Raw genomic sequence first — 13,317 nt, 5'->3', positions numbered from 1 at the left:
GGGGTATTCATCCATGACTGTAATGAGGATCATTGTGGTCAAGGGACACTAAGAAATTATATGGCAAAATAACTATGCCATCAAAACATGGTAGAGAGCATATACCTATTTGAAAGCTAAGCAGTCGTTCCATTGCTCAAGAACGATGCTGAAGAAACTCAGGTGCATTTTCAAATTGGGAACTTCAGAACAACTGCTGAGTATAACAGAACTAAAAATGCTTGAGGGCTAGGTAAGTAAAGCAGATAATAAGCAACTGAGTATACAGCAGAAATGCAAGTATCTGATGGTGACAGGCTAACACTGACTGTGGTATGTAAGCTTGGAAAATGAGACAGAGGCCATAGGCTACAAAGAGTTCCATGAGCATTTTACAAGAAACATTTCCTGTTTTACTAGTTTGAACCAAACCATCTAGAAGCCTTTGCTCACAAGACTGCCTTGTAATTGAACTGTTGGCTGTGGTTTTTCTTGTAAAAACAAATCTTCTGTAATTGAAATAACACAAAGGACCTGATTTAGGTTTAAATGATACTTTGATTAATAGGAAAATACATTCCTGTTTATTTTTAATTGAGCAGTAATTTACTGATATCTTGGGACCTCATTTTTCAGAAGGCAACAGACTCCTGAGATGTGTGAAGGCCATTTCAGTTTCTTTTATTTTCTTTCATGCCCAACACCTGAAGGGGAATAAATCTAAAAAATGATGCTGAAGTAGCCAACTGAGGTATAGTCCAGGAGTACAAAACTAATGAGAACACACAGGAGGAGTGTAATGGAGAAATACGTCCTGTATCTTCACATACAGCCCAGTTATTGAAGGTACCCTTTCCATCATCTGTACTCATTTCCTTCCATTCATTTTCTAACTGCTTTATCCAGGACTGCAGGGCATACTGGAGCCTATCCCAGCAAGCAATGGGCACAAGGCAGGATACATCCCGGTCAGTGCATAAGGCCATTGTAGGGCACACACACAAACACAAACATTCACACCAATATTCCCAGAAGGCAGTTGACCTATATGTATGGCATTAGACTGTGGGAGAAAATCAGAGCACCAGGAGGAAACCTACACAAACTCAGGGAGAACATACAAACTCCACATAGACAGCACCCCCAGGAACTGAACCCAGGACCCCAGCGCTGTGAGGCACTACGCCATTGAGCTGCCCTTATACTCTTTTCCTTATTGCTATGTTCCATTTATAAAATGAGAAAGCAGGATAAGCCGACAGTCTCTTACCAAAGGTACGCAATGCAGATGTCATGCTAAGCAAACAGAGGCTCCTTTGTACCAGCATGCGTAGGAGGGCCTCTCCTTCATGAAAACCTTAGACCAGATTTTAACCATTTTATGTCCCTTAAGACTAATGAGATCTTAATAAGACCAGAAGGTGCCTCATAGACCTGTCACAATTCTGTCACTTGTGATGGTCAAAACAATGAATATATAATTGTACGTTCCATTCACATAGACATACTGCACCTACAAATTTACATTTACATGCTACACATCACACATCCCATTTGTGCATAAGTCCACAGTCCAAAAACAAACGTGAAAACACAGTACGGGTAAGTGTTCTAAATGTATTTGAATGACTTCGTCCTGATATGACTCTGACTGAGGGCAGATAAGAGCAGAGTCACAAAAAATATATAAAAGAGGAGTCTAACAAACCTACAGCTTTCTTGAATGTTTTACAGGCATATTGGTACTGCATAAAAGTACTCAATTATGTCCTCTGCAAACACAGCTGAACGTGGAGACACTCAAATAAAAAAGGTAGACATGTGATATACTGAGTAATACTGGCCTGACACTAATCTAAGGCAGCTGTTTCATTACTTTTACAAATGATATTTTATGTAGGATGTAAGATGATATAGCTATTATGAAGAAAAATAAAACAGTGGTTTTCTGTGGAATAGCACCCACCCTTGTACATAGTACAGTAGAAATAAACACCCAATTGAAAGTTAGGGGTCTCGGACAGTTTAATGTACATGGTGGGCAGGCAGTGGGCTTTCTCTCCTTCCGATAACTTCCTGTGATAAAGCACCCTTAACAAGGACGCACTTCGTTTGCAGAGTGTAAAAAGGACCACTGCACTTTTCAACTGCACAAACACACACACTTCTTAAATGAAGACATAAACAAAAGAAAGCTCGACAAGAACAATTAAACCAAGCAGTTTTCTCTTATATCAGTTTGCACTTTAATTTTCATGATTCATAACACACAGGCAACGTCACCGACACTTTTAAAAACAGGTCCCTTTATATGACAAAGCAGAGGCAGGGGTTAATTAGTACCCCCCCATGAGCAAGAGAAAAAACTTTCAAGGAAGATATATCCCATTCCTTCTTAAACCTTTGAAACAACAAAACGCAACAGAGCCCAAAAATGTAAGCCCGTACTTTCTGAAAATTAAACTGCTGGTACAGTATCTCGTATATCAAGGAAATCAACATCTTGCCCAACCCCCGCCCCCTCACTGAACATGTTTTTTCTATTGTATCCTGAACTCACACACTCTACTGCCTTTTCTGTCTTTTGGATGATTAAGCGTTTATGGGAAAGAGCGATGCTTTAATTTAACCGTGAGGAGGTTAGCACTGACTGCAGCAGCAGATCAAATTCAAAGATTTCCGACCAAACTGAACACGGAGCACACACCTGATAGTGCAGACGAGCGCAGGGTTTTGCTTGCAGGCAGTTAAAACAAACCCTAAATACAAATTGGGAAATGCTCTGCTAAAAGAGGCAATTTATAAACCGCTTCAGGTGTTGATGTTGCCATCCCACTTACTGTACATCTTCTAAACCTTGGGGAGCAATAAATAAGGCAAACAAATGTTAAGCAATATAGTTTAAAGTGTAGAATTCAAATTAAGGAGTGTGATGTTGAAACTGCATAACACATTATAGTTGGTGGGCCCCTTTAGAAGATTGTGTACAATATTGGTCACCATGTTACAAACAAAAAGCTATCACCAATCTGCCATCTGTCCAGAGCATACCCAGAGGACTTTTGGAAAATGATCATTGAGATATCACCCAGAGCACACAAGTGAAAACTACTCGAAAGACCATTTAAAAAGTGAGAACACGAGACCCTTCGGAACGATCTACCCAGCAAGACTTCATTCAAGAAAACGAGACAGGTGAACCAGATGACCTCTTCTCATTTATAAACCTTCTTATGTTCTTACACATAGTGCGCATGTATTTTAAAAGTAATACGCAGCATTGGCAGTCGTGTAAATCGCTCTTCTCCTTGGCAACTTTTCCTCAGCCTCTAAAAAGCAGCACCTCATTTCAGTCCTTTGCCATGGATCTTGACTCATTTCCTTTGAGGACATTTTCTGTTTATTGCAATACGGAGTCATTGTGGTCATAGAGCAAAAATGATTACAACGAAAAAAAGGGGGCTAAAAATATGTTTTGAACTGCCTTTGAAACCAACAGCTGGAACCGTTTTATTTAGACACAGCAGCATGTGCGCAGTTTTTAAAAGCAGGCGCTCCAAAGTGCCTTTATTTCCTCGAAAAATAGAATTACATTCTGCGCGCTGCAAAATTCGTTTTAATTTAGACAGCTGGCTGCAAAACAAAGTTTGAGGTGTGAGCAAAACCTTACAAAACCCCTTCTAAGCACTGACCTATAATGCACGCAGTACTTTGGTTTAATTGGCAAACAAACAAAAAAAAATGTAACTGGAAATTTCCACGGCGACAGTCTAGGGTGTTCTGTCCACAGTCCTCTCGCTCACAGCTGGCATGAAACAGCGCTGTCTCTTTAAGACCATTTCCTGCCGCTGGCCCCGCCTGCCCTGTACTTTTCCCAGTCTTGCTCAGAACGGCCTGTTCCATCCTGTGTGCTGACGTCAGCCAGCCACTGGAGCGCAGTCCGGTGCCGTTACTCAGCACTAACAGCATTCCTTGACCGTGCGCTCTCCATGCGCCTTCCGCCCACCCTCTCACTCCCAGCACTCCCGGCACAGGAAGCCCCGCCTGCCACTCGCATCTCAGATATCCACCGCAGCTCGAAGTCCTGACACTCAGAAGAGAAAAGCCTACCTGTCACAGTTCCCAATACACGTCACAGCCCCTTATAATAATATCACAGGTTACCAGCCATTCCAAAGACGAAGTTTGGGATTCTTTGCTAACAGGAGTTTTCACCCAGGGCTCTGGTTGAGGGGAGGTCCTCAGAAATATACTTCAAGCAGCCTGTCATATCAACACAGACACTGGATTTCCACTGACAGTGCTTACAGAAGACCTTTTGAACTTAATCAACCGTGGACCTTAGAGAGCTTGTTTTTTTTTTTTTAGTAGATAACACTTTGTCTTATTCTTTAAATTATCGTGAACGTTTTTTCCTGTGGCAGCCACAGGTGTGCTTTGCTTTTAAAGAAGCGTCGCCAGTAAAACCTTTCATGATTGCTTTCAAAATGGCCCCTTTGCAAATGCACTCTTCAACATACGATACACACGATCCGCCCGACCCCCCAAGAGGGAGATCACAGCCAGCCAGTGGGAAACTCAGAGCAGTGCAAAGAGAGGCAGAGATAAAATCAGCGAATTCGAGAGAAAAGACAGCCTTTCCCGTGTGCGTTTGCCAGCTCATTCTTTCCACATGCCCTTTTGGTGTGAATCATCAGTCAGGCGTTGCTCATTGTCACCTCCTGGGTTTTCACTGGAGTGGCACCCAAAAGAAGTACAGTCAACATGGGGAGCAGTCTTCCGAAGAGGGTGCACGCCGTCTCCCCTGGCTTCTCTGCAGAGCTAGAAATGAGACATGTTAACATCTCATAATGAAACTTTCGTTTCAAACTCCGTTTATGCTGCCACAATTCAGTTCATACCTCATTTCTGTGTGGAAGGTGGTGCTTTGGAGACTGTTAATAAAATCTGGGGAACTCCTGGGAATGTGGTAAAATGCTGTCAGTGACAGGGCCCAAGTCAACTAACTTTTCCATCATGAAAGTAGGCAAAGAGCTCCCCCTTTCTCCAGGTGCTGGAACATCATACTGTTGGAAAGAATAAACTCAATGAACCACACACAAAAGCACAACCTGCTGTCAAGCAGTGTAACCCCTTTACCATATACTGCATGAATGTCTCCTCCTCCTCATAAGCATTTATTTTTAAACTTGTCAAGTTTATCAAGGAGCACATCTTCGTTATCGTATCATGTAACCAGACTCACAGGATGCTACTAACAGGCATTATAAGCAAATAACTTAAATGAATTATTAAGTCAAAAATAATTTTTGGACAGCTCTTTCACATATCTACGAGCTCTGAGCTACTCCCTCAGAGAATGCTTCAGTGAGGCACATCCTTTAGGCCTTCGAAAAGTCATGTGGAGGCCTGCCTGGACACACCTCTCTGCTGAAGGAAATGTCTTATCTTTCATCTCTCTGACGTAGAAAGGTGCCAGAGACAAGCACACTATTTCACAGGGGAATATGAGGCCTGCTCTAATCTAAAGCCTCCGTGGGCTGTTTTACAACCTCACTGAGGAGGCGGCTACGGGCTGTCTTACGCTATATTGCTTTGCCCACATTTACCTCTGGGGCACAGAGCCTTATTGTCTGAACCTGAGGGCTGTCAGGAATCCTTGGAAATTAATCCCAGCCCATTCTTGCTTCTGGAAGGACAGCCTTCCCAGAAGAACCCTTTCCAAGCCTGGATTTGTCTTAACCTCATTTGCAGACTGCTGTCCTAGCTTTTTATATTTGCAAATTAAATTAGAATCGCAAAAGACAAGATCTTGATCTAGTGCGGCTTTGAAAGAAAAAAGGAAAGATTAAATGTTGTTTAGATGGTCTTTCTCGTGATTTATTTTATAATCAGATTTTTTTGTGTGCTAAATTGAGTAAGCGACTGTTCCGGCAAAAAAAAACAGAACAGGACTGAGTCAGAAGGACTCTACATAAGCTTGGTGACAGTGTTGAGCTGCTGGTGTCAAAATGGTGCAATTCTTTTGTGCACGTGCAACACGAGCTCAGCCTAAGTCCGGTTTCCCTTGGCAGCTAATAAACTTTCGATTTGCCAAAACAACTGATACCACCTTCTAGATAAATTCTCTTCTTCTGTTACCTCTCTGCTTGAGACGAAGAATTTAGCTTTGTTGCTTCTTTTAAATGTGATGAGCACCATTTTAACTGTTTTATCTTAAACACTCTACTAAACCTGAGTAGGTAAATAAACGTACACTAATGGAAGATTAAACACTGTTGATCGCACAGATACATTCGGATTGGCTAAAATTGATTTTTTTGCTGTCAATGTGGTTTTTACAAAACCAAATTTGAGCTTCACATCGGTGACGCGGTCCGCACGAATCCCGCATGGTCATATGAATAGCTGAACGCAAAACCCTCTACTTTCCTCACGAGTCTCGACAGAATGCAGCCTGGCAATTCAGAGTATGGAGCAAAATTACAGACCCTGGAACAGATATCTTTTAGATTTCTTCATCAAAAAATTTCAGCCATCCATTATGAAACCTGAAGCACACTCAAAATGAACACGGAAGAACATCATGTTGAAATACCTTTTTACGAGAAAATGTCTGTTTTTACAGTAAATTGGTGTCAATTTAGATATTTGAAGTTCGAAGCAGACAAGAACAGTAGCGTGCAGCCTCAGTAACTTTTTTTTTTGCCTCTGTGTGACTGATGGGTGTCATCTTGGAAAGGGTGTGGTGGCACCCACTGGGGTTAACTGGTTTAGTGTAAAGCCACAATAATGAAAATGAGCGAGCTTCAGAGATGGGAGTTCCATATTTTTATTAAAAACTGAACCTTATGCCGGCATAACTAAGAACTTTTAGAGTACAGTATCTTACTGTAACACATACGGCCTCCATTGCTTGCGAGAGCTGGCTTACCAGCGCGGTGACGTCACCGCCCTTCCCTGTGGATAGCAGGGACCGCAGCTGCCGGGCTGACGGGAGATTTCCCTTTGGCTCAAGAGGCTGGATCCCTGCTGAGTGACGCCAGAGGCCCGGGTTCGAGTCCCTGACGGCGGGGGGGCCGACCTGATGCGGCAGCGGCAAGGGCGCCCACGTGCACCCCAAAGCGTTACATTGGTGTTAATAGTGGGATGGGATAGCCATTTGCCGAGGATGGCGAGTTAAGCGGAGGAGAGTGTAACGCATACGGCCTCCATTGCTTGCGAGAGCTGGCTTACCAGCGCGGTGACGTCACCGCCCTTCCCTGTGGATAGCAGGGACCGCAGCCGCGGGGCTGACGGGAGATTTCCCTTTGGCTCAAGAGGCTGGGTCCCTGTTGAGTGACGCCGGTGGGCGCCCATGTAAATCCCGGAGCGCTGCACTACGATTGTAGAACCACCACAGAAATGGAAGTCTGTGGTTACTGCGTAGTCCAAACAGCCTTGGAAAAAGAACTAATCTCTCCTCTTCGTGAACTTCCATCAATCCATTTTCCGAACCGCTTTATCCAGTTCAGGGTCGCAGAGGGATCAGAGCCTATCCAGGCAAACAATGGCCATACACCCCAGCTGGAACACCAGTCCATCACAGGGCGCACACACAGACACACGCACACCAGGGCTAATTCTCCCTGAAGCCAATTAACCTACCAGTACGTCTTTGGACTGTGGAAAGAAACCAGAGCACCCAGAGAAAACCCACGTGAACAGGGGGAAAACCTACGAACTCCACACTGATAGCACCGATCAGGTCTGGAATTGAACTCCAGCACTGTGAGGCAGCAATTGTTAATCACTGTGCCATCACGCCACCACAATTCACATTAAATCTTAACAAAAATAAATGGCTGAGTTCTCATGAAGACTTTGACTGAATTGTCTGAATCGTCTGCTATTCCGATGGAAGCATTTGGAGAATAAGACACAAAGTGTGATCTCATAAACCGCAACCAACATTAAATTCAGATGCCTGATGCAGATTTCTTAATTAAACTATAATAAATAATTTCTAGACGAGAAGCCTTTCCTGTTCTTCTAAAACGTCGTACGTACTTGTACATTCTGTTCAAGTGAGCACGGACAAGGTAATCACGTTGACACAAGATGCCTTGACAAAGGTATAGCTTAGAGCGCCCTCGTGTGGATATACGGGATATTACTTACAAAATGAGTGAGCGGCTCAGCGACCATTGTTGTACAATTTAACCTTGATTCTACACACAGAGTATCTGAAGTGCGGAATTAGGTATTTAACAAACAGGTGAATGCATAGTGTTTCGTTTTAATTTTCTTCTATAATCTGGAATTGTCATTTTTTATGTGACTTAATACTCAGGCTGGCAGAAAGTAACAAATGCATCCCGATTGCCAAGCAAGCCACTTGGCACTGGAGACCACAGAAAGCCAACAAGCTGGGTATTTCTGTGTGGATGCTAAGGAACTGCCCTTGCTAGGGTAGTACTCCTGTAGTCCCACCAGTAACCCCATTGCTACAGGTTTCGTTCTGTACCCATGGTACATCATGGTCATTGCTGGTGTTCAACTATTTCCTTGGCAAATTTCTGAAACTTGCATTCTTCCATCACAAGGACATTTCGGGAAGGTAACAAATTCAAACATTCACTTGTCTCTTTGCCTCCAATTTGTATGGAAACAAACAGTGGCATTGGAGAGAAAACCCTTGTTATCTCATTAAACTTCAGTGCTGCCTACTGTTTAACCCACAGGCAGAGGAATGGTCTAGTACGACCTGCACTCTAAAAAAATATGTAACCATTGATTGAAAATGAAAGGGACTGATGCACAGTAAGACAGATACAGAAAGAAAAAAAGCTAATAAAATCTTCTGTAATGTATACAGACATTACTGGACGTACCCCTTGCAGAGATTTACAAACAGATTTGTGGGTCATCACAAAAACAACCAAAAAAGAGCCATTAGCCTTTCCTGAAGTCATGCAGGACAGTTCCTGTCCAGTCTGCTATTGCTAACACTGCTAAAACAAGAGAAGCCCACCCCAGCCCTCACAAGAAACAGGAGGAGTTTGTCACCATGGAACTGTCAAGAAATCTCCTCAGCCATCTTACTGGAACTAAACCCAAGCAATTTTCCAAAAACTTTCAGTCTGGGAAGGGGATAGTTTTCAGGTAATAATAATAATAATAATAATAATTGCTTACACTTATATAGCGCTTTTCTGGACACTCCACTCAAAGCGCTTTACAGGTAATGGGGACTCCCCTCCACCACCACCAATGTGCAGCATCCACCTGGATGATGCGACGGCAGCCATAGTGCGCCAGAACACTCACCACACATCAGCTATCAGTGGGAAGGAGAGCAGAGTAATGTAGCCAATTCATAGAGGGGGATTATTAGGAGGCCATGATTAGTAAGGGCCAATTGGAAATTTTGGCCAGGACACCGGGGTTACACCCCTACTCTTTTCGAGAAGCGCCCTGGGATTTTTAATGACCACAGAGAGTCAGGACCTCGGTTTTACGTCTCATCCGAAGGACGGCGCCTGTTTACAGTATAGTGTCCCCGTCACTATACTGGGGCATTAGGACCCACATGGACCACAGGGTGAGCGCCCCCTGCTGGCCCCACTAACACCTCTTCCAGCAGCAACCTTAGTTTTTCCCAGGAGGTCTCCCATCCAGGTACTGACCAGGCTCACACCTGCTTAGCTTCAGTGGGTTGCCAGTTGTGAGTTGCAGGGTGATATGGCTGCTGGCATAACTCCTTTCAGTGAGAAGGCCCTACTTTGAACTGTCAGAAAATGTTTGATATTTAATTTTTTTTATCGGCAAACAAAAATGCAGCTTCTAAACAACATATATAATGCAAAACAGTACAGGAGACACTAATCTATAATTAACCCAATACATTATTACCATATATATGTGAATATATTTCTCAACTGAGTTTCATACATCACTCTTTACCAAAACGTCCATTGCAGCCTTCCGAGGTTTTTCAGTTTCTATTTTTGATGCCACTTTTTTAAAGCAGATTCATGAGGGATATTGAGCTCTTTTGCAAATATCTCAGATTTACCTTCTGAAGAGTCTCCAACAGTGCTCATTTTAGCTTGAAAACCGTTAAGATGAGATCTTTTCTGTCACTGCCACATCTAAACAAAGATCACTTCACAGGGCTTGATGGGATTCATCTTAGAGCGACATACCCAGACAGTTCACTATTCTTGAATATAAGCGCACACGTGGATATGTTTAAGACTCACCTGCTGTCTTTTCGAGCTGAGCAGAAGCCATCGGTTCTGAACTGCATGGGATTTCACTACCTGGGTATGAAATCCGACCAGCACGAACTGCACATCGCCTGTCCGGCCATCTCTGTAATCAGCAACCTGGCAGAATTTAGGATTGGCTGAAAAGTGAAAAATCCTTGCCGTTTTGTTAGGACTTGAAACAAATGCCATCTTTTGTAAAACAAAATTGTGCAGATACTCACCTCAAATCATGATCCACACACTGGACATGAGTAAATTTCAAATCACTGTACATTTACACAAACATGGATACTGGAGTTGTAGGTCTAAAGTGAACACTAGCATTTACTGTATACCGTAGCTGATAATATTCTATTTAACTCTGTAATAAAAATCACAGACTGCAGATGAGCTCTTGCACTTCCCTGAGTCACAGGCCAGGAAGTCTTCAAGACCCAAGATCTGAGGGGAAAGATTACATTGGCTTAAATGTAACTATTCTCTATGGGGTGTATAATGACTTACTGTGATTCAAGTGCAATCCAAACAGCTACAAGAAACCACCCTAAATGCATCTAGATGAAATGAGAACGCACAAATTCAGTCAGCTTTGACTGAACATTTTCAACAGGATCCCAAGAGTGACATCACTTGAGGTAAAGACCAACTTTCATCTTCCAAGCAAGCAGATTTAGCTTAGTGATATAGTGTGCAGTACTCTGTACCTTAAGTCTCAAAAACATTAACTTCCATTAATAATGAAGAGTACAATACATTTTAGAATAAATTAAATATAAGAAGCAACCTATTTAGTTTAATAAAATAATTTTCTGCACTTTATACAGGGTTTAAAGACAGCATGTCAGTAACTACATGATATAAACAAGATTGAAATTCTAATTTCCAAAGGACAGCAAAATATTGTCATTCCTAAGTGAATAAACACAAATACTACAGCAGAGTTGCATTTCCAGAGACATAATTTTATTACCACAGCCTATGTTTAGAATTCAGCCTGAAAATGAAATCCTGTACATTTTGAGATGCCAAAATAAAGAACAAAGCAGTAGTTATAAACAATTGTAAAAAATATAATAAAAATGACCATGCCAAGAGCATGAACTGATAACAGGAAACTCACAGAGATTTGGGGAACTGTGAATGCCCTGATAATATCATGCCTAACAAATGCACTCCAACAAACATGTAAAAATAATTGATTTGGGGAAGTGGGAATAACTCATTTCACATTCCAGGAAAAGGTACGCGTTTAAGAAACTCTTGGGGGGGAAATGAGTTGCTGCTGCATTTATCTTTTGTTCGAGATGCCTAGAAGTCAACGCAGATTCAAGGTCAAATCAGGTGCCGAACAATGAGCTCTCTGGAATTCGTGTAAATATGATTTTACCAGCGTGAACCGCACCGTTCCAGTAAAAATCTCCCCAGTCCAGGGGAATGGCCCTTGTCCACAAAGGACCCGATGTGCTACCATGGCAAAAACCCATCTGTTTGGCACGGAATCCGCCAAGAATTTGTTTGGATAGTATCCTTTTCCTTTTATGTGACTCCCATCACCCCACACCCCTATCTCTTGTACCGAAATTTCATTTCTTCAATTCCATTGGCTTGCCAGTCAGCTGCATGTTCCCAGTGCTCTTGTCCGGCTTGCCAGTACAGACCAGGCCCTGAGCAAGTCGTCACAGGGCGATGGCTTGTATTGCTGGTGTAGAGAAGGATGCAGAGTGTGGCAAGAGTCTTTGGGAGTTTCCTGCCAAAAATACTTCATGGTGCAGGACATGGTGGACCTCGCCAAGAGGCCTGGCTACACTTCAGAGTTAGGGCTTCGGATGCTCTCCGAGTTGGCCTCTTGCTCCCTGCTCTTTTCTCCCAAGGTTTTGACTCTGAACAACGAGCACAGGCATTTCCGGCCATCAGCTACACCTTCAAAATGCTCCTTTTCCCCGGTGACCAAGCAAGCGACTGGCCAAGAAGTCAGCCATGTCAACTCTGTCTCGGCAAATACGTGCGATTAATGATGTTGCTGGTGGGGTCTGAGGAAGAAGAGATCGACACTGCTTTTTGTGCGTGTGTGTGTATGTGGGGGAGAATATATTCCCATTAAATGCTACTGGGAATGAGGAGGAGTAACAGAGCATGTTTACAGATGGCAAAATGAGAAAACGCAACTCAGACAGGCAGAGCAGGCTGGAAGGTTAGCTCTGCAAGGAAATGAAAACGGAGCCAAAAACAAAATGCGTGTGGACCAACACAGCTACCAAGAATGGCCAAAAATGCCCCCCGTTGTTCCAATTTCTTGAAAAAGGTCAAAGGTGCGCGGTCAAGCAGTTTGTTAAAAATGCTGAAGCTGGGCGAACCGATTTTTAGAACTTTTAGCAGGGTGTCATATCACCTTATAAGACATGAATTAAGCAACGTCTGTACAAAGGCACACGACATCAGCCAGGACTGCCCTAAAGTGCGTCAACTCCAGTTTATACTGCGGAGAGCAACCTGGCCAAAACGCTTTCCTGACGCATGTTCTTCAGCTCGTTCATGGGACGATTTGATTACACCTAGCGAAATTCGCCCGCGACAAAGCACTGCGCTGCTGCTTCATCTGACTACAACATGGCCCTCCAGTGGGTCTGAGAACACTAGCAACCTCCCATCTTTCAGTCTTCTGTCACACAAAACATTGTTTCTTTTGGCCTCAGCTTATTCTCTGGTAGAACACTGAACCCCCTTAAAAAAAGAACCATCAACCTAAAAAAAAAAAAACAGGAGTACAACTGGTTTTTATTTTGCAGGCATACAGACAAAACAGCTCCATGCCTACCTCCTAACCCTGACACAGGCACGACTCACAAAAAAGTATTTTTTTTAAAAAAAAGGTCTGGAAAGGCAAACTAACAAGTGGAAAGGAAAACACAACATAAGAGCACATTTGTGTAACGGGTAACAGCCGAAAGGTGCGTGTGGTAGGGGGTTATGGTTTCTACATCATAAAAATTATAAAATGACAATATTATATATATACACATATACACAAATTCCCTTACATAAAGCGATGGAAAAATGTTTGTTTTTTTTTTGCGAACTGCTGTTT

Source organism: Lepisosteus oculatus, chromosome 16 (assembly GCF_040954835.1).
Source record: "Lepisosteus oculatus isolate fLepOcu1 chromosome 16, fLepOcu1.hap2, whole genome shotgun sequence".
Lineage (NCBI taxonomy): Eukaryota > Metazoa > Chordata > Actinopteri > Semionotiformes > Lepisosteidae > Lepisosteus > Lepisosteus oculatus.
Note: the sequence above shows the minus strand (reverse complement) of the source record.